Here is a 23,391-nt window from a genome sequence, read left to right on the forward strand (position 1 = left end):
CACTCACTCTTCCCAGGTTTCTAAATTCCTGTGCATCTCATTTTCTTTTATGTATGTTTCATGAGATTTGGGATGGTAGGAAAAGTAAATCCTACACTTAGGAACCATAGTGAACTGAAAATTAACTTTTATTTTCCACATTTTCTTCCTGATTCGTTTTTAAAATAATAATTGCTATATAAGTATACTTAAAAATTTATATATATATATATATATGTATATGTGTGTGTGCGTGGGTATATGTGTGTGTGATCTATAGATCGCTTAAAGAATTTCTAACTGAATGATGATGTTAGGAAACAAGTGGAGACCTTGGTATCACATCATATCGCACCGATATGCCATTCTTTACCATTGTGATCAATGTAGTCATGTTGCTTTCAAGCTGCATTCATTGTCCATCAGCAAGTAAACATTCCATTCTAATTTCTACCACATAGCTCCTCGTCTGCTTTCAACTGGGATCATTTACAGTGTGTACAGTGTGTTTATTCTCTCTTTTGTGTTTTGTTTGCCTAAATACCTGTTTGAGATGGAATCATGAAGATTATGTTGTTGTCTCTTTACTGTGGTGAATATGATATTTCCTGATTTTCAGGCCTACGATGAAATCATTACCTAGCTTTATTCAGTGTAGTGGTCCATTTATATTTTGAAATCATATGCTGCCAAAAAGCTTCAATAAAATAAATGTTTTGTTAACTAGACTGTACTTTGAATGTAGCTAGGTCCATTGTAAGTGGATGTACTTAGAGCTACTAAAAGGAATCTATACATTTGAATACAAAATTGTCAGCACATTGCAGACGCCCAATCATAATCTTGTGTGATTGATGTTCTTTCTTTCCAGCCCTACCCCCACCAAAAAAAAAAAAAAAAATCCCTCTAATTTATCTGTTTCTTAAAATTGTCAATGCCTGTAGTGGGTCCTCCTAAGATAGGGCATACCTGCATATGTCTCTAACCGCTGAATTTTCCAGTTGCCTCAACATTACATTCCCCAGTACTGCCTTGAAGGCTTTCTCTGTTTCTATTTCCTTTACCTTTGCTGGTTTTCTTCTGGTGAACTAACATTTTTCAGGAACTCTTTTTTCAATTTACTTTAAACTTCTGACTCTACTCTCTGAGTTTTCCTGCTTCTCTTTAAACTTGAGTCAGGCTGTCAACACCACTTATTGAATGCCTGCTGTGAAGAGATACAAAAGGAATCAAGGCAACATTATCTTTCCTGGAAGACTGTAAAATCTACTTGGTTAGACAGAACATATATTTCCATTGAAAGCATCTAAAACACTCCAAAATGGCCTGAAATAAGCATATATTAATTTAGCAGAACACTTACATGTTTTCTAAAAGAATGCAGTTTTATTTAGTACTATGCAAGATTGATAAAGCAATCTTCTAGATCTGAGTTTTGAGTTTCAAGCCTATCAGACATCATGCCTCCTTTTATAACAAATATTTTATGATAACTTTTTACTGTCTCAAAATGAAATTAATAGATAAAATCTAACAATATACATATTTCAAAGAAATTAATATAATGCCTAATCTGCAACATAAAGGAGATTAAAGTAAAAATAATTTATAGTCAAATAATATATATTTCAAGATATAACTGATCAGCACATGTACGCTTAGAAAACAAAATGACGTAGAGTCAAATGCTGGTCCTGTATGTGACAACTGCAAATGTGTTGATGACTCGAAAATCAGGAGGCATGGCTGCCAGAAGGGTGGATTTCCAGAGTGGTGACTGACTCTTGGTCAAGTTCCAAAGGAAAACAAATCTTCCCGTAGCTTGTATGTGGGTTACACTCATGAAAAAATCGTTGTGTATTAGAACCGTATAAAACCATTTTGTTTCCTATTTGGGAAAGGATTAAATTCTGGTCTCAAATAATTAGAAGCAGACTTCTCATTTATATGAAGAACCAGTGGCTATTCAAATATGGTGAAAATTTGGAACAGTTCTTTGTTGTGCAAGATTGTCCTCACACTGACAGATGTCTAATATCTTCCTGCTCGCCACCCTGTCCAATCATGTGACAACTGCATGTGTCTCCACATATTTGCCAAAGCATCTTCTGGGTATGGCACTACCTCCCCTGAGAATAACTGGAAGTGGAAGAGAAGACAGATCTTCAGTGAGAAATGGGCCAACCATTTCAGCACCTTCTTTCCATCCCTTGGTTCTTAAGCCTTGTTCATGTCAAAACCACATGGAGAAACTTCTGATTTAACTAGTTAACACACTTAACACATACTTATATAGTGCTTTCTATCCCTGAAATTGTTATAAACACTCTACCTATGTTGCCTCATTTAATCCACTTAACAACCGTTTAAGGTAGACACTATTAGTACAAATTACAGATTGAGAAACTCGGATATTGACAGGTTAAGTGATCTGTGCAGGTCACACAGCTAATAAATATAGAAGTTAAGATTCAAATATAGGTATTTTGGTTTCAGGGTAATGGTAAGTAATATATTATTCAGTAGACCTATAGATCCCATCCTCAATGGTTTTGATTCAGTAAATCTGGTGTAAGGACAGAGAAATCTGTATGTATTTGAATAAGAGTTTCACATATAATGAGAAAGGCTCTGACTGGTATTTGGAAACCACAGTACTATACCACAGCTCAATTGGGAGTGACAGGAAGGAGACTTATATTATTAGAGTCAAATCTTTGTATTAGAGTATAATGAGAAAGCAAGAAAAACAGTGGGTGGGGGACTATCCATGCAAAACCTTAGAGGCCAGGCTAATACACATCACTTTTGTAAAATGGTCAGTAGGGAGCTATGTATTGTTCAATAGAATGAAATCTATTGAAAGCACAGCATCAGAGGAAGAGCATAAACATAAAAATGTTATAAGCATAACACATTCAGCAAACACATAAAGATAATAAATCTGCAGTTGGAGAAAGTACATTAGGTTGTGTGCATGATGTGAAAAAAAGCAATAGTATCATCTAAGTAGCTGTTGAATAGCTTTCAATTATGAGGTTTACAAACCGATTAGATAATTGTGGGATCATAGATAGATAGGCACTGGGATTTAGAAAGTATCTTTCAGAGCATTAAGTCTGGAGACCACAAACCCAAACACCTCTAGGATCAGGCAGATAATAAAAGGGAGTACTTCTAAGACAATGGGGAAGAGTGGGGAGGATGTTAAACTCGAATGTGCATAGAGGGCAGCAGTTACTACTGGTATAACGATGCTAGCCCAATATTAGCAAATACTCCGACTTTTTTAAAGAGAGGCCAGACATTCAGATTTTTAATCAAGTAATCCACATTTTACCATGTTATGCTCAAATATATTTTAGAAGTTTTATCAAGTAATTTGTTGAAATCTGGCTATATTTTATTTTTTCACTTCTCCCTAGTTTTTATAATGTCTCAAAAATGACTGATAGTGACTATAAAAAAATATAGGGACTTTAAAGTATTGCTGGATGCCCTTTTACTAATTCCTCCCCTATGACAGTTTGCAATTACAAAACAAAACAAAATACTGGCTGTTGCACCTACAGTGATCCCTGCACTCATAATGACTGGTAGTTATAAATTACACATTCTAGGAGTCATGAAAGATTAAGTCCAGTCCCATGTCTTCCACTTATGAGGCACACTACCTTCACCAATTCACTTAAACTTCTGTGCCTACCCTGTAAACTGGACATTACAATTCCCAATGCATATTTCTCACTGGGTTGCTATAAAAATCAAATGTATATCAAACATATTGAACGCTGCAAAAATGCAATACAGTGGATTGGAAATTAGGGGAATCCAGTCAGTGATTGGTTTTCTTTTTTTTTTTTTTTTTAAGATTTTATTTATTTATTTGACACAGGAGACAGCTAGAGAGGGAACACAAGCAGGGGGAGTGGGAGAGGGAGAAGCAGGCTCCCAGCTGAGCAGGGAGCCCGATGCGGGGCTCGATCCCAGGACCCTGGGATCATGACCTGAGCCGAAGGCAGACGCTTAACGACTGAGCCACCCAGGCACCCCAGTGATTGGTTTTCTAACCTTGAATTGAGATTGATCCAGAGCAGTGATCACTGATAGAAATGTAATGTGAACCACATTTATAACTAAATATTCTAGAGTCTGCCTTGAAAAAGGAACAGGTAAAATTAATTTTAATATAATTTATTTAATTCAGTATATACAAAATATTACCATGTCAATATACAATCAATATAAAAATAATTATTGAGATATTTTACATATACTTTTATGCCAGATCATTGATATATGATGTGTATTTTATACTTACAGCATGTTTCAATTTGTGTTAGTCACATGTCAAGTGCTTGATAGTCACAAGTGGTAGTGGCTACCATATTGGATAGCACAGATCAAGATAATGACTAAGGTCCCCTTCAACTCCTAACTTTGATACATGTCTCATTATTACATATCTCATCATGCCTTAGTGTTTTTAAATGGCTAAAGCTTAAATCTACTTTATGATGAATTAAATAAGGTCCTTAGCATTTTTTTAATTAGGAATTGAAATGATCTAGCAAAATTATTCTTTTCTAATTCCATATTAAGGAGAAGATACCAAGAATTAAAGTACATAAACAATGTCCTTTGATATATTTAAAACTAGCATAGTCAAAATTTTATTCAACAGAAAACTTACTCAGCATTTTCATTGTTTAGAAGGGACATATACAATTTCACTCATGTAAGCTGCTTGCTATATTTGTTGTCAAGTCAACTGAATGCCAGACATATAATTGAATTTTGAAATCATCAATCTGCTCTAGGAGATATCCACCACCACACTGGCATAAAGAATTTGTGTAGTGCAGATAAATCTATCAATATGGTGATGAAGAAAAAAGATGCATGGGAAAACTTCCCATTTTTGTTCAGGTACACTGAAATATTGTCTTCCTTTTTGAACATCTTGTGGGAATTTCTTAGAGGACACAGTGGACTCTCATCAGATTCTTTAGGACAGAACCTTAACTCTAAGTGCAGGCAGTGACTTAGTTATTAATTCAACACTTCAGCTTTCAGCCAGAAAAGTAAGATGGAACTTTCTAATGCCTGGAAGAAATGATACCAGAGATTTCCCCTTGGTCTCCTTTAGGGGAAATTCTTAAACCTACAAACATTATATTTGTGTTATTAACAGTGCTCTAAATTCAACTTGTCATGTGTAGAATGCTGCAGGACTACAGCATTGCACTAATCCAGAGAGCACCATTTACACTTTATGGTATGGAGTCCATTGCCAAAAGGGATATAGCTGAGTGTTTGCAACTTGGCAACCTTAATGGACTATATTTCTCCCAAAAACATTTAAACATGTCTTAAGATTAATCAGTGCAAGTTATTCAGTTTAGCCATCACTTATACATATTTCCTTCCTGTAAATCTCCACGTACACATATATAACCACTTCTTTGCATTTCCTATTTTTCCATCTGAGAGTCCTCTTTCATTATTTAGCAAAAAAGCTCCCACTCATTATCCTCTACAGTTGATTAAAATGACAATGAAACATCTTCTTTCTTTTCCCTGCAGATGCTGTTTCAAATATAAATATCAGAAAAAAAAAATAACTGGAGGTAAATTATCCATAAAATGACACTTCCTAGCTAATCACATATTTACAAATTTTATTATACTGTTTCTATTACAAGTAAATGAAGCAATCTTGTAGAAATTTATTTTGTGTATTCTACCAAAGAAAACATAAACTTCACTTTAATTATCACTATTATTAGCATTACTAAAATCAGAATATCACATAATTTTATAAATTATGTTTTCTTTGTATATGTACCATAAAATATGATTGAAGTGGAGTGTGTGTGTGTGTGTGTGTGTGTGTGTGTGTGTGTGTGTGTGTTTGGGGCGTAGCCTACCATTAGTCTAAAAAAACCATAATTAATTCAAAGTTGAAAATCTTGCCCAAAGTTGTGCAAGGAAACAATAGCAAAGTTAAGGATCTAGATTAGATCTAAAATTTACATTAAGAAAGCCTCATTTCTTAGAATGTGCAAATTCTTTAATAAAAGCCATACATGAGTACAAGAAAGCAAGGAAGAAGACAGAACAAAAAAGAAAAGAGATGATATTCAAGCAAGAAATTTCAGGGTGATGTTTACATTTCGTATTTTCTTTCTATCAAGCTTTATCCTTAAATATTTTTTGCTCCTTAAGAGAAAGAACTAGGCAGCATGTGCACATCCAAGCCCTTGACTTCTTTTCATAGTGTTGGTTTTGTACTAGTGATAATGATACAGGCCCACTGCATAAAGAGAATTAAGAGACTTACAACAACAAAAAAGCACAAAGTGTCTGAGAGGATATTTGAGAAATAAATGATGCTCCAAGCAAACTAGAATAGAGGGAATTTGCTCAACTTAATAAAGAACATCTACAAATACCTACAGCTAACCTCATACTTAATGGTGAGAAAGTTTAAGCTTTACTGCTAGTATCAGGAACAAGGCAAAGATGTCCCTTCTCATGACTTTTTCAACATCATACTGGAAGTCCTACCCAATGCAATAAGACAAGGAAAGGAAATAAAAGGTATACATATTGGGAAAGAAGAAATAAAACTTTTTTTGTAAATGACATTATCACCTAAGTAGAAAATCCAAAATAGGCAAAAAAATTATTGCAACTCATAGAAGCTTTGTAGAAGCTTGCAAAATACAAGATTAATATACAAAAGTCACTCACTTTCCTGTATGCCAACAGTGAACAAGTGGAATTTGAAATTAAAAACACACTAGCACTTATATTAGCACCCAAACAAATAAAATACATGTCTAAATCTAACAAAGGATGTATAATAGCTATATGAGGAGAATTATAACTTTAAAAAAAAAGATTTATTTGAGAGAGAGGGCACAAGCAGGGGTGAGGGGCAGAAGGAGAGGGAGAAGCAGACTCAGGGCTAGATCCCAGGATCAAGAGATCATGACCTGAGCTGAAGGCAGACACTTAACTGACTAAGCAACCCAGGTGCCCCGAAAGTTATAACTTTTAATGAAAGAAATAAAAGAGTAAATAAATGGAGAGATATTCCATATTCATGAATAGGAAGGTTCAGTATTGTCAAGATGTCAGTTCGTCCAAACTTGATATAGATTTAATGCAATCTGAATCAAAATCCCAGCAACTTATTTTGTGGATATTGACGAATTGTTTCTAAGTTTATTTGGAGGAGCAAAAGACCCAGAATAGCCAACACAATATTGAAGAGGAAGAATAACTTCAGAGGACTTACACTACCCAACTTCAAGACTTACTGTAAAGCTAGTAATCCAGATGGTCAGTATTGGTGAAAGAATAGATGAACAGATCAATGGAACAGAAGAGAGAACCCAGAAATGCACCCACATAAATATAGTCAATTGATCTTTGACAAAAGATCAAAAGCAATACATTAGAGCAAAGGTAGTCTTTTCAACAAATTGTGCTAGAAAAACTAGACTTCCACATGTAAAAAAAAACGAATCTAGAGACTATATACCGTTCACAAAAATTAACTCAAAATGGATCACAGACCTAAATGTAAAGTGAAACACTGTAACATTTCTAGGATGACATAGGAGAAAACCTGTATGACCCTGAGTATAATGGTTACTTTTTAGATACGATGTAGTACACATTCCATAAAAGAAATAATTGATAAGCTGGACTTCATTAAAATCTAAAACTTCTGCTCTGAGAAAGACAATATCAAAAGAATGAAAAGATAAAGCACTTGGAGAAAATATTTTCAAGAGACACATCTAATAAAGGACTGTTATCCATATGTACAAAGAATTCTTAGACTCAATAACAAGAATGTGAACAACCTGATTTAAAAATGGGCAAAAGTCCTAAACAGGCATTTGGCCAAAGAAGATATACAGATGGCAAGTTAGAATATGAGGAGACATTTAACATCACATGTCATCAGGAAAGCGCAAATTAAAACAATAATGAGGTACCACAACACACCTATTAGAATGGCCAAAATCCCAAACACTGACCACACCAAATGCTGGCAAGGATGTGAAGCAACAGGAACTTCATTCATTGCTCTTGAAAATGCAAAGTGGTACAGCCATTTGGAAGACAGTATCTTACAAAACTACACATAGTCTTATCATACAATCCAGCAGCTGTGCTCCTTGACATTAAACCAAGTGAATTGAAAACATGTCCACACAAAAACCTAAACACGGATGTTAATAGCAGAATTATTCGTAACAGCCAAAACTTGAAAGCAGCCAGTATGTCCTTGATAGGTGAGTGGATAAACTGTGGTACATCCAGACAGTGGAATATTATTATTATTCAGCACTAAAAAGAAATAAGATAACAAGCCATGAAATAACATGTGACAAAGACTCCTTTCTTAATGTCTTGGCTATTGTGAATAATGCTGTAATGAACCTAGGGGAGCAGATCTCCCTTCAGGATAGTGATTTTATTTCCTTCCGATATATGCCCATAAATTGGAATGCTGGATCATATGGTAGTTCTATTTTTAATTTCTTGAGGAACGTGCATACTGATTTCCACAGTGATTGTACCAATTTATATCCCCAACAACAGGGCAGAAGTGTTCCCTTGTCTCTACATCCTCTTGAACATTTGTTATCTCTTGTCTTTTTTATAACAGCCATTCTAAAAGACATGCAGTGATATCTCATGGTGGCTTTGATTTGCAGTTTCCTTGATGGTTAGTGATAGTGAACATCTTTTCATGTACTTGTTGCCCATTTGTATGTCTTCTTTGGAAGTGTCTACTCATTTCCTCTGCCAGCTTTTAAATCAGATGGTTTGTGGTTTTTTGATATTGAGTTGTTGGTTCCATATATACTTTGGATAGTAACCCCTTATCAGATATATAGTTTCTAAATATATTCTCCCACTTAGTAGCTTACTTTTCCATTTTGTTGACATTTCTTTTACTGTGCGGAATTTTTTTAGTTTGACGTAGTCCCACTTACTCATTTTTGCTTTTCTTGCTTTGCTTTGGGTGCCATATCCAGAAATGTGAAGGAATCTTTTCCCTATATTTTCTTCTAGGAGTTTTACAGTTTTAGGTCTTACATTTAAGTCTTTAATCACATTTTGAGTTAATTTTTGTGAGTGCTGTAAGATATGGGCCCAATTTTATTCTTTTGCATGTGAATATCCAGTTTTCCCAACACCATTTGTTGAAGAGGCTATCCTCCTCCCCCCCCCAACCACCATACCTTTGTCAGATTAGTTGACAGTATATGTGTAGGTTTATTTCTGCGCCCTTAATCCTGTTCCATTGATCTATGTCTCTGTTTTTATGCTAGTACCATACTGTTATGATTACTATAGCTTTGTAATGTAGTTTGAAATTAGTGCGATACCTTCAGCTTTGCTCTTTCTCAAGATTGCTTTCACTACTGGGACCTTTAGTAGTTCCACTGGCATTTTATGATTGTTGTGTTTTCCTATTTCAATGAAAAATGTCATTGGAATTTTGATCAAGATTGTATTGAATCTGTAGATTACTTTGGGTACAATGGACATTTTAACAATGTGAATTTGCTCAATCCATGGACATAGGATATCTTTCCATTTATTTATGTCTTCAATTTCTTTTTTTTTCCTTTCAAAAGAATATTTTATTTATTTTTTAATTTAAGTTCAATTAACCAACATATAGTACATCATTAGATTTTTTATGTAATGTTCAGTGATTCATTAGTTGCATATAACACCCAGAGCTCATCACATCATGTGCCCTCCTTAATGCCCACCACCCAGTTACTCCATCCCCCACCTCCCTCCCTTCTGCAACCCTAGGTTTGTTTCCTGGGGGGAGTTAGGGGTCTCCCATGGTTTGTCTCCCTCTCTGATTTCCTTTAAAATTTAAAAATAAGATATAATTAAAACCAAAGAGACCTGAAACGAATATAACACTGTATATTAACTATCCTGGAATTAAAATTTTGAAAACTTAATAAAAATTTTTTTTTAATTTTTTTATTATTATGTTAATCACCATACATTACATCATTAGTTTTAGATGTAGTGTTCCATGATTCACTGTCTGTGCACAACACCCAGTGCTCCGTGCAGAATGTGCCCTCTTTAATACCCATCACCAGGCTAACCCATCCTCCCACTCCCCTCCCCTCTAGAACCCTCAGTTTGTTTTTTCAGAGTCCATCGTCTCTCATGGTTCATCTCCCCCTCTGATTTAGCCCCCTTCATTCTTCCCCTCCTGCTATCTTCTTCTTTTTTTTTTTTCTTAACATATTGCATTATTTGTTTCAGAGGTACAGATCTGAGATTCAACAGTCTTGCACAATTCACAGAGCTTACCAGAGCACATACCCTCACCAGTGTCTATCACCCAGTCACCCCATTCCTCCCACCCCACCCCCCACTCCAGCAACCCTCGGTTTGTTTCCTGAGATTAAGAATTCCTCATATCAGTGAGGTCATATGATACATGTCTTTCTCTTTTGACTTATTTCTCTCAGCATAACACCCTCCAGTTCCATCCACGTTGTTGCAAATGGCAAGATCTCATTCCTTTTGATGGCTGCATAATATTCCATTGTATATATACCACATCTTCTTTATCCATTCCTCTGTCGATGGACATCTTGGCTCTTTCCACAGTTTGGCTATTGGGGACATTGCTGCTATAAACATCAGGGTGCATGTACCCCTTCGGATCCCTACATTTGTATCTTTGGGGTAAATACCCAGTAGTGCAATTGCTGGATTGTGTGGTAGCTCTATTTTCAACTTTTTGAAGAACCTCCATACTGTTTTCCAGAGTGGCTGCACCAGCTTGCATTCCCACCAACAGTGTGGGAGGGTTCCCCTTTCTCCGCATCCCCGCCAACATCTGTCGTTTCCTGACTTGTTAATTTTAGCCATTCTGACTGGTGAGAGGTGGTATCTCATTGAGGTTTTGATTTGGATTTCCCTGATGCCGAGCGATGTTGAGCACTTTTTCATGTGTGTGCTGGCCATTTGGATGTCTTCTTTGGAAAAATGTCTGTTCATGTCTTCTGCCCATTTCTTGATTGGATTCTTTGTTCTTTGGGTATTGAGTTTGATAAGTTCTTTATAGATTTTGGATACTAGCCCTTTATCTGATATGTCATTTGCAAATATCTTCTCCCATTCTGTCGGTTGTCTTTTGGTTTTGTTGACTGTTTCCTTTGCTGTGCAAAAGCTTTTTATCTTGAAGTCCCAATAGTTCATTTTTGCCCTTGCTTCCCTTGCCTTTGACAATGTTTCTAGGAAGAAGTTGCTGTGGCTGAGATCGAAGAGGTTGCTGCCTGTGTTCTCCTTTAGGATTTTGATGGACTCCTGTCTCACATTGAGGTCTTTCAACCATTTGGAGTCTATTTTTGTGTGTGGTGTAAGGAAATGGTCCAGTTTCATTCTTCTGCATGTGGCTGTCCAATTTTCCCAACACCATTTGTTGAAGAGACTGTCTTTTTTCCATTGCACATTCTTTCCTGCTTTGTCAAAGATTAGTTGACCATAGAGTTGAGGGTCCATTTCTGGGCTGTCTATTCTGTTCCTTTGATCTATGTGTCTGTTTTTGTGCCAGTACCATACTGTCTTGATGATGACAGCTTTGTAATAGAGCTGGAAGTCCGGAATTGTGATGCCACCAGCTTTGCTTTTCTTTTTCAACATTCCTCTGGCTATTCGGGGTCTTTTCTGGTTCCATACAAATTTTAGGATTATTTGTTCCATTTCTTTGAAAAAAGTGGATGGGATTTTGATGGGGATTGCATTGAATGTGTAGATTGCTCTAGGTAGCATTGACATCTTCACAATATTTGTTCTTCCAATCCATGAGCAGGGAACGTTTTTCCATTTCTTTGTGTCTTCCTCAATTTCTTCATGAGTATTTTATAGTTTTCTGAGTACAGATCCTTTGCCTCTTTGGTTAGATTTATTCCTAGGTATCTTATGGTTTGGGGTGCAATTGTAAATGGGATCGACTCCTTAATTTCTCTTTCTTCTGTCTTGTTGTTGGTGTATAGGAATGCCACTGATTTCTGTGCATTGATTTTATATCCTGCCACTTGACTGAATTCATGTATGAGTTCTAGTAGTTTTGGGGTGGAGTCTTTTGGGTTTTCCACATAAAGTATCATATCATCTGCAAACAGTGAGAGTTTGACTTCTTCTTTGCTGATTTGGATGCCTTTTATTTCTTTTTGTTGTCTGATTGCTGTGGCTAGGACTTCTAATACTATGTTGAATAGCAGTGGTGATAGTGGACATCCCTGCCACGTTCCTGACCTTAGGGGGAAAGCTCTCAGTTTTTCCCCATTGACAATGATATTCGCTATAGGTTTTTCATAGATGTCTTTTATGATATTGAGGTATGTACCCTCTATCCCTGTACTCTGAAGAGTTTTGATCAAGAAAGGATGCTGTACTTTGTCAAATGCTTTTTCTACATCTATTGAGAGGATCATATGCTTCTTGTTCTTTCTTTTGTTAATGTATTGTATCACATTGATTGATTTGCAGATGTTGAACCAACCTTGCAGCCCAGGGATAAATCCCACTTGGTCGTGGTGAATAATCCTTTTAATGTACTGTTGGATCCTATTGGCTAGTATTTTGGTGAGAATTTTTGCATCCATGTTCATCAGGGATATTGGTCTGTAATTCTCCTTTTTGACGGGGTCTTTGTCTGGTTTTGGGATCAAGGTAATGCTGGCCTCATAAAATGAGTTTGGAAGTTTTCCTTTCATTTCTATTTTTTTGGAACAGTTTCAGAAGAATAAGTAAGTATTAATTCTTCTTGAAATGTTTGGTAGAATTCCCCTGGGAAGCCATCTGGCCCTGGGCTTTTGTTTTTTGGGAGATTTTTGATGACTGCTTCAATTTCCTTAGTGGTTATAGGTCTGTTCAGGTTTTCTATTTCTTCCTGGTTCAGTTTTGGTAGTTGATACATCTCTAGGAATGCATCCATTTCTTCCAGGTTATCTAATTTGCTGGCATAGAGTTGCTCATAATATGTTCTTATAATTGTTTGTATTTCTTTGGTGTTGGTTGTGATCTCTCCTCTTTCATTCATGATTTTGTTGATTTGGGTCATTTCTCTTTTCTTTTTGATAAGTCTGGCCAGGAGTTTATCAATCTTGTTAATTCTTTCAAAGAACCAGCTCCTAGTTTCGTTGATCTGTTCTACTGTTCTTTTAGTTTCTATTTCATTGATTTCTGCTCTGATCTTTATTACTTCTCTTCTCCTGCTGGGTTTAGGCTTTATTTGCTGTTCTTTCTCCAGCTCCTTTAGGTGTAGGGTTAGGTTGTGTACTTGAGACCTTTCTTGTTTCTTGAGAAAGGCTTGTATTGCTATATACTTTCCTCTTAGGACTGCCTTTGCTGCATCCCAAAGATTTTAAATAGTTGTGTTTTCATTTTCATTGGTTTCCATGAATTTTTTTAATTCTTCTTTAATTTCCTGGTTGACCCATTCATTCTTTAGTAGGATGCTCTTTAGCCTCCACGTATTTGAGTTCTTTCCAACTTTCCTCATGTGATTGAGTTCTAGTTTCAAAGCACTGTGGTCTGAAAATAGGCAGGGAATGATCCCAGTCTTTTGGTACCAGTTGAGACCTGATTTATGACCTAGGATGTGATCGATTCTGGAGAATGTTCCATGAGCACTAGAGAAGAATGTGTATTCCGTTGCTTTGGGATGGAATGTTCTGAATATGTCTGTGAAGTCCATCTGGTCCAGTGTGTCATTTAAAGTCTTTATTTCCTTGTTGATCTTTTGCTTAGATGATCTGTCCATTTCAGTGAGGGGGGTGTTGAAGTCCCCACTATTATTGTATTGTTGTCGATGTGTTTCTTTGCTTTTGTTATCAATTGCCTTATATAATTGGCTGCTCCCATGTTAGGGGCATAGATATTTACAATTGTTAGATCTTCTTGTTGGATAGACCCTTTAAGTAGGATATAGTGTCCTTCTTCATCTCTTATTACAGTCTTTGGTTTAAAACCTAATTTGTCTGATATAAGGATTGCCACCCCAGCTTTCTTTTGGTGACCATTAGCATGGTAAATGGTTTTCCACCCCCTCACTTTCAATCTGGGGGTGTCTTTGGGTCTAAAATGAGTCTCTTGGGCGCCTGGGTGGCTCAGTCGTTAAGCGTCTGCCTTCGGCTCAGGTCATGATCCCAGGGTTCTGGGATCGAGTCCCACATCGGGCTCCCTGCTCTGCAGAAGCCTGCTTCTCCCTTTCCCACTCCCCCTGCTTGTGTTCCTGCTCTCGCTATGTCTCTCTCTGGCAAAAAAATAAATAAAATCTTTTATAAATAAATAAATAAATAAATAAATAAATAAATAAGTCTCTTGCAGACAGCATATTGATGGGTCTTGTTTTTTTATCCAATCTGATAGCCTGTGTCTTTTGAGTGGGGCATTTAGCCCATTTACATTCAGGGTAACCTTTGAAAGATAAGAATTCAGTGACATTGTATTGCCTGTAAGGTGACTGTTACTGTATATTGTCTGTGTTCCTTTCTGGTCTATGTTACTTTTAGGCTCTCTCTTTGCTTAGAGCACCCCTCTCAATATTTCTTGTAGGGCTGGTTTTGTGTTTGCAAATTCCTTTAGTTTTTGTTTGTCCTGGAAGCTTTGTATCTCTCCTTCTATTTTCAGTAACAGCCTAGCTGGATATAGTATTCTTGGCTGCATGTTTTTCTCATTTAGTGCTCTGAATATATCCTGCCAGTCCTTTCTGGCCTGCCAGGTCTCTGTGGATAGGTCTGTTGCCAATCTAATGTTTCTACCATTGTAGGTTACAGATCTCTTTTCCCGAGCTGCTTTCAGGATTTTCTCTTTGTCTCTGAGACTCGTAAGTTTTACTATTAGATGTCAAAGTGTTGACCTATTTTTATTGATTTTGAGAGGGGTTCTTTGTGCTTCCTGGATTTTGATGCCTGTTTCCTTCCCCAAATTAGGGAAGTTCTCTGCTATAATTTGCTCCAGTATACCTTCTGCCCGTCTCTCTCTTTCTTCCTCTTCTGGGATCCCAATTATTCTAATATTGTTTCGTCTTATGGTATCTCTTATCTCTCGAATTCTGCCCTCGTGATCCAGTAGTTGTTGATCTCTCTTTTTCTCAGCTTCTTTATTTTCCATCATTTGGTCTTCTATATCACTGATTCTCTCTTCTGCCTCATTTATCCTAGCAGTTAGTGCCCCCATTTTTGATTGCACCTCATTAATAGCCTTTTTGATTTCGACTTGGTTAGATTTTAGTTCTTTTATTTCTCCAGAAAGGGTTCCTCTAATACCTTCCATGCTTTTTTCAAGCCCAGCTAGTATCTTTAAAGTGATGGTTCTGAACTCTAAATCCGACATCATACTAATGTCCGTACGAGTAGGTCCCTGGCAGTCGGTACTACCTCTTGTTCTTTTTGTTGAGTTGATTTCTTCCATCTTGTCATTTTGTCCAGAGGAGAATAGATGAATGAGAGAACAAAATGCTAACAGGGTAACAACGTCCCCAGAAAATGTACTCTAAACAAATCAGAAAAGACCTAAAGCAGGGGGAAAAGAAAGGGAAAGAGAGAAAAAAGAAAAAGATAAAGATAAAGATAAAAACAAACAAAAACAGAACAAAACAAAAAAAAAAACAGAATATGATCAAATATGATCAGGCTGGTGCATAGATCAGTGCCACACACTAGATTTTGGGTGTATTTTGGTCTGTTAGAAGAAAGTGCCTCCCAAAGTTTTAAAGAAAGAAAAACTTATATATGTACAAAAATAAGGGTTGATATGATGAAGGGATGGAATATGACTGTAAAGATGAAAATTATAAAAAATTTTATAAAAGGAATTGATAAGAAGTTGTTTGAAAAAAGAAAGAAGAGGATTTTAAAAAAAGGAAAAAAAAAGAAAAGAAAAGGGAGAGAATGTGATCAGGCAGGAGAGTAGAAAAAAACCATACACTAGAGATTTAGGGTATATTTTGATCTGTTAGAAAAAACTGTCTCAAAATTTTAAAGAGAGAACAACTTATATATATATGCCAAAAATACGGGTAACTACTGTGAAGGGATAGAATATGACTCTAAAAATGAAAAATAATGTTTTTTAAAAAAGGGATTGATAAGATGTTGGTTGAAAACGGGAAAAAGAAAAATTCAAAAAAAAAAAAGTTAAAAAAAAATTAACTTTGAAAGACCAAAGAATCATGGTAAAAAAGCCATGGATTCTATGTGCATTGTTCCCCTAATGCTGGAGTTCTGCCGTTCTCATTGATGGGTAAACTTGGTCTTGGCCGGCTGTTCTCGCTGATCTTCTGGGGGAGGGGCCTGTTGTCGTGGTTCCCAAATGTCTTTGCCAGAGGCGGAATTGCCCCGCCCTTGCCGGTCCAGGCTAAGTAATCTGCTCGAGTTTGCTCTTGGGAGCTTTTGTTCCCTGCAAGCTTTCCGTATGGCTTTGGAGGCCGAGAGTGAAAATGGCGGCCTCCCAATCTCCGCCCCAGAGGAGCAGAGAACCCTGGGCCCCACTCCTCACTGCGCCCCCAGAGAAAAGCAGTCAGTCACTCCCGTCTCCCTGGTCTCCGGCCGCACTCTCTATCTCTGGCACCCGACCCCATGCGGAGTCTCCAAACCCAGCAGATCCCTGCGGTGCGCTCCTGCGCCGCTCCTCCCGAGGGAGGAAGGGGAGTCTCCCCGGATCTGCCGCTTGTTGGGTCCCTGCTGGAGGAGCAGTGGCCCGACTGTGCCGCAGATCACGGTTTATGGCAACCCCGAGCTGAGGGCCCGCGCCTTGGCTCCATCTCTGCAGCCGGCTTCCCCGCTCCGATACCTGGGAGCTCTGCCACACTCAGGTACTCCCGGTCTTTCTGTGACCCCGAGGGTCCTGAGACCACACTGTCCCGCAAGGGTTCCACCCCCAGCTTAGCCACCGGAGTGACGTCCCTCAGCGGAGCAGACTTCTAGAAGTTCCGATTTTGTGCTCCACGGCTCTATCACTTGCCAGGAGCGGCCGACGGAGGCCCCTCCCCCGCTGTCTATCCTCCCGAATATCGCCTTGGATTCACTTCTCCGCACGTCCTACCTTCCAGAAAGTGGTCGCTTTTCTGTTCAGAGAGTTGTTGCTATTCTTTTCTTCGATCTCCTGTTGAGTTTGTAGGTGTTCAGAATGGTTTGATCCCTATCCAGCTGAATTCCTGAGACCAGACAAAATCCAGGTCTCCTACTCCTCCGCCATCTTGCTCAGAATCCTATGTCTTCAATTTCTTTCATCAGTGTTTTATAGTTTTTATAGTGTATAGATCCTTCACCTCCTTGGTTAACTTTATTCCAAAATATTTTATTGTTTTTGGTGCTATTGTAAATGGGATGGTTTTCTTTATTTCTCTTTCAGATAGTTTGTTGTTAATGTGTAGAAATGCAACGGATTTTTGTATGTTTTTTGGTGGATTCTTTAGGGTTTCCTGTATATATATGATCATGTCATCTGCAAACAGATCATTTTCTGATTTGGAAGCCTTTTCTTGCCTAATTGCTCAATACCATATTGAATAGTTGTGAGAGTAGACACCCTTGTCTTGTTCCTGATTTTAGAGGAAAAGTTTTAAACCTTTTGTCATTGAGTGTGATACTGGCTGTGAGTTTTTCATACATTCCTATATTATTTTGAGTTATGTTCCTATTATATCCAATTTTTGAGAGCTTTTATTATGAAATGGTGTTGAATTTTGTCAAACACTTTTTCTGTATCTATTGAGAGGATCATACCATTTTTATCATTCGTTTTATTAATGTGGTGTATCATGTTTATTTATTTGCATATGTTGAACCCTTCTTGCATTCCAGGGATAAATCCCACTTCATCATGTTGTATGTTTCTTTTAATATGAATAAAGTCAATTTGCTGATATTTTAAAAGAATTTTTGCATCTATATTTACAGGATTTGACCTGTAATTTCTTTTCTTGGTGTGTCCTTATCTGGCTTTGATTTCAGGGTAACGCTTGCCTCATAAAATGGGTTTGGAAGTGTTCCCTCCTCTTCAATTTCTTGGAAGAACTTGAGAACAATTAGCATTATTTCTTTAGATGTTTGGTAGAAGTCACCAGTGAAACTACCTGGTCCTTGGCTTTTCTTTGTTAGGAGGCTCTTGATTATTGATTCAATCTCCTTACTTGGTATTTGTCTGTCAGATTTTCTATTCATGATTCAGGTTATATGTTTCTAGAAATTTATCCATTTCCTCTAGATTATCCAATGTGTTGGCATATACATGTTCATAATGGCCTCAGGTGATCCTTTATGTTTCTGTGGTATTGTAATGTCTTCTCTTTCATGTATATTTTGTTTGAGTCCTCTCTGTTTTTCTCTGAGTTAGCCTAGCTATAAATTTGTCACTTTTGCTTATCTCTTCAAAAAACCCAATTCTTGGAGCTCCTGGGTGGCTTAGTTGGTTAAGCGGCTGCCTTTGGCTCAGGTCATGATCCCAGGGTCCTGGGATCAAGCCCCGCAACGGGCTCCCTGCTCAGCGGGGAGCCTGCTTCCCCCTCTGCCTGCAGCTCCCCCAGCTTGTGCTCTCTCTCTCTCTCTCTGTCTCTCTCAATCTGTCAAATAAGTAAATAAATAAAATCATTTAAAAAATTATTGTTTATTTTTTTCCTATTTTTATAGTCTTTTTCATTTATTTCTGCTCTGATCTGTTATTTCCTTCCTTCTATTAACTTTGAGTTTTGTTTATTCTTATTTTACTATTTCCTTGAAGTTAGTTTATTTATTTGAGATCTTTCTTTTTCCTTAATTAGGTATTTGTTGCTATAAACTTTCTTCTTAGAACTGCTTTTGCAACATCCCATAGGTTTTGGTGTGTTGTATTTCCATTTGCATTTGTTTCAAGGTATTTTTAATTTCCATTTTGATTTCTTTGACCCCTTGGTTGTTCAGGGATGTGTTGTTTAATTTCCACATATTTGTGAATTTTCCAGTTTTTCTCCTGTTATTGGTGTCTAATTCGTAACAATGTGGTCTCAAAAGTTATTTGATATTATTTCAATCTTCTTAAATTTTTTATGACTTGTTTTGTGGCTGAACATATGATCTATCCTGAAACATGTTCTGTGTGAGCTTGAGAAGAATGTGTATTCTGGTGCTTTTGGATGGAATGTTTTGTATTTATCTGTGAGGTCCATGTGGCCTATAGTGTTATTCAGGTATGCTGTTTCATTATTTTTTTTTTTAAAGATTTCTTTATTTGAGTGGGAGAGGGGCAGAGGGAAAGAGAGAGAGAATCTTAAGCAGACTCTGCTGAGAGTAGAGCCCAATGTGGGGCTCAACCCTGAGATCATGACCTGAGCTGAAAACCAGGAGTCGGGCACTTAGCCGACTACACCACCCAGGCACCCCTATGCTGTGTCCTTATTGATTTTCTTTCCGGATAATGTTAAAAATGGGATATTGAAGTCTCCCACTATTACTATATTTCTGTCTCCCTTCAATTCTGTTAATATTTGCTTTAAATACTTAGGTTCTCTGATGTTGGGTGCATATAAATTTATTGTTGTTATATCCTCTATATGAATTGAACTCTTTGTCTCTTTTGACTGACTTTACCTGAAACTGATTTTTTTAAAAAGATTTTTATTTTTTATTTGACAGAGAGAGAGAGTACAAGCAGGGGGAGTGGCAGGCAGAGGGAAAGGGAGAAGAAGGCTCCCCACCCAGGCATCCCTGCCTGAAACTGATTTTAACTAAAATTTTGATTGAAAGTTTATTTTAAATATAGCCACTCCTGTTCTCTTCTGGTTATCATTTGCATGCAATATTTTTTTACATCCCTTTATTTTCAACCTATATGTGTTCTTAAAGATGATCTGAGTCTGACATCACTAAAAGCTCCTAGTAAGCCTCTGATTATAAGATCAGCTGTTATGATGTAGAAAAAAATTGGGGCAGTAAGGAAAAAATCAGGTATATTTTCTTGCATATTTTGGGAAGCATGTGGAAAAAAGAGGGTAAGATATAAAGTAGTTGAATATTCATTAAATTGCTATTTTAGATGGTTTACACTGACATATAAAAAGCCCATAATAAAGAATTTTGAAAAAGGTTTGTTCCCTTCAGGTTTCTCAGAAGCCTCATATTTGTAAGTCTCTAAATAATGGAAACATTGCATTGTGTGTGCCATTTATTAAAAATAAATTTGAGGGGTACCTGGGTGGCTCAGTTGGTTGAGCATCTGACTTCAGCTCAGATCATGATCTCAGGGTCCTGGGATCAAGCCCTGCATAGGGCTCTGTGCTCAGTGGGGAGTCTGCTTCTCCCTCCCCTTCTCCCTTTGCCCCTCCCCACACTTGTGTGCGCACATGCGCGCACTCTATCAAATAAAATCTTTAAAATTAATTAATTAATTTGAGGATATATCCCAATCTTATAATAAAACATATAGACATAAGTTATATACATATCTCAGTTTCTACTATACCTCCTTCACCCTCTGGAGTGCATGTTTCCCATTCTGGAAACAACTGGCTTATCCTATCAAGTATCCTCTTTCTGTCCTCTTAGTCAAAAGAAGTATCCCCATAAATATTCAAATATGCTCAAGACTCTTTTATAATTGAAGAGAATAAAACCAAATCCCTTGATCCAAATATTGCCCTCCAGCTACAATGATAACTTTTTTCTCTTGAGTTACCTAATCTCACTGTGTCCATTTCCTTATCTCCCAATCACTCTTCACTCCAGTCTATTTACTATATCAAAACCACTCCCATCAAATTAACTAATGACTTTCAAATTTCTCAATCCAAAGAAATTTTTAAATCCAATAACACTTGATCTCCATGCAACATTTGATACTGTCAAGCTTTCCTCTCTTATTCTTGCAATGATGTCTTCATCTGGCTTCTAAGATAGCTCATTCTCCAAGTTTGCCTCCTATCCCTCTGGCTACTATGATTCAGACTTCTTTGCGAATTCAGTATTCTCTAAGTGGACTATAGATGTGAGCTCCCTAAGGCCTAGTCAATGGCTTCCGAATTTGTATCTCCAGCCCAAATCCCTCCTCTGAGACTAGATACTTACGTCAAGCATCCTACTCATCTTTTACTCTTGGTTGTCTTTATAATAGTGCAAACTCAGTACTCTGAGACCAAATTTAAAATCTACAATGTAAAAGAAAATTTGCTTGTCTTTTAGTGTTCCATGTGTCACTAAATGGAACTATCATTCATCTGACTGAGCAAGTTTGGAATATAGGAATCATCTTTGAATCCTCTCTAAACATCTCTTGTATTCATTCATTCACTCCTCTCTACACCCACTTGAAATACTCTAGTCCCACGTAACCTACCACATTAGCCTTCTTACTGATGCCCGTCCATTTACTTGGCCCCAGCTACCATGTCTCAGAGCTTTATACCCTGAAGCTAAAGTAAACCTAATAATTTCAATGTGACCTGATTATACTCCTGCTTAAAATCCTTCAGTGGTTCTCCCATAGAACCTAGAATAATGACCAGAATCATCAATGCAGGCCCTAGTCCCTGCTTATACTGGGAAGATCACCTTTCCAGTTTCATGTCATACTTTCTGCCCTTTACGTTCTTTTCTTCATTAATTCTGGCCTTCTTTTATTTCTGAAGCTCATCATGTAAGCACCACCAACCACATGGCATTTTCATGTATGATTCTTTACCTACTTTTTTATCTCATTGTCAGGAGCCATTTGACTGGCTTCGGACAATGAAATATGAGCAGAAGAGACATTTGCGACCCTAACCATAGGTTTACAAACCATTTGCAAGCTTCTGCTGGCACTCTTGCTTTTTTCTCTCTGCCATGAGATGAGTAGGTCAAGACTAGGAATTGCTTCTCCAGTTTGGATTTTGGAATGAAGACAGAAGGGCCACACCAATCATGACCACCACAACCACTGCAGTCTACAAATACCATCAGAAAGAAACACCTCTGCTACGAGTCAGCAAGATCTAGAGATTGTTACTGCAGCCTTACGTAGTGAGAGCAAACTAATAAAATAGCAGGACTACATTTTTGTATGTAATCTAGAGAACTTCATCAATCTTTAGGATTGGAATTCTAAAGAAGTTAGGAGAGAATGGAAGGGCATTTGCTATGAGCAAGTATTTGTGCTGAAGACCAAAGGAAAGATGACAGTTTTTGCTTTTAAGAACTTTACATTCCATTTGGGAGAACTTTTATGACTTCACTAGGCTATATATAAATGAAGACTGTTTGAAGTTTAAAAAAATGCCAGAGGACTTTAAGACTTACTCTTTTCAATGATAAACTATAAGAAAATATTTCATAAGAAAATTAGAATTTAATTTGAATTTTGAAGGAGGGCAGGATCACCTTTAATAGGTGAACAGGAGGGATATTCACATTTCTGCAAGTATAAACATATAGGCAAATGTACAACATTTAGGAGGGAAGCTTTGGTAAACATGCGCAGAGGACATTAAAACTGGAAATAAAGGTCGAGACAAATTGTACAAAGCCTCAAGTGCCAACCTGTAGAGCACTAAGACTGAGTTTTTCCAAATAATGCTCACAAACACCTGGAAATGACATAAAAATTTGATGATGGCAGCCCTACAATACTTCTGGACAGATGTCTGAGTAGCAGTGGTCAGATTTAAAATTTCCCTATCTTGAGCCACAACCCAGAATGGAGAAACTCAGCTCAAGATACGCTTACGTGGCATGGTATTGCATAAAATCTGTTGTGTGTTTCTTCAGACAATCAGCTAATGCCCTTTCAGAATCGTAAAACTCTGCTTTTCAATGTAACCTACTATTTTATACCCAGGTAGAAATATAGCAATATGAAGCCATAATATACAGCATCTAGACTATATGTGACTGTATATACATATTTTAATGGAGAACTTAAGTAATACTAGGCAAAAATGTACACATTTTATGGGTTACTTTAAATTGCCCATAATTCTATAAAACAATTATTTGATTTAGTAAGCCTTTCTCTTCCTTTCACTATTTACAATTACCTTACCTTATCTCTGGAGAATAAATTAGAAAGAAAAAAAAAAAGAGATTATAATGCTGCAATTTTACATATGAGGCTTCAAACCCAAAAGGTGTTCATATTAAATGTGGCTACAATTTCTAATGCTAAATGTGTTTTGCTATATGGAATATTTAATAAGTGTTAAGACAATATTGCAATGCTAATTTAAGTTTAATACTTCTTGTTATTTTCATTTTAGGTCATAGCTTTAATATTTCATTAATATTCTAGTAATATTTAATGTATTTGTACATTATAAACATTATTATAAAGACTTGAATTACTATGTATTTTAAAGCATCTCTTATTTAGAAAATTGTG

Source organism: Phoca vitulina, unplaced genomic scaffold (genome assembly GCF_004348235.1).
Source record: "Phoca vitulina isolate PV1807 unplaced genomic scaffold, GSC_HSeal_1.0 scaffold12, whole genome shotgun sequence".
NCBI lineage: Eukaryota > Metazoa > Chordata > Mammalia > Carnivora > Phocidae > Phoca > Phoca vitulina.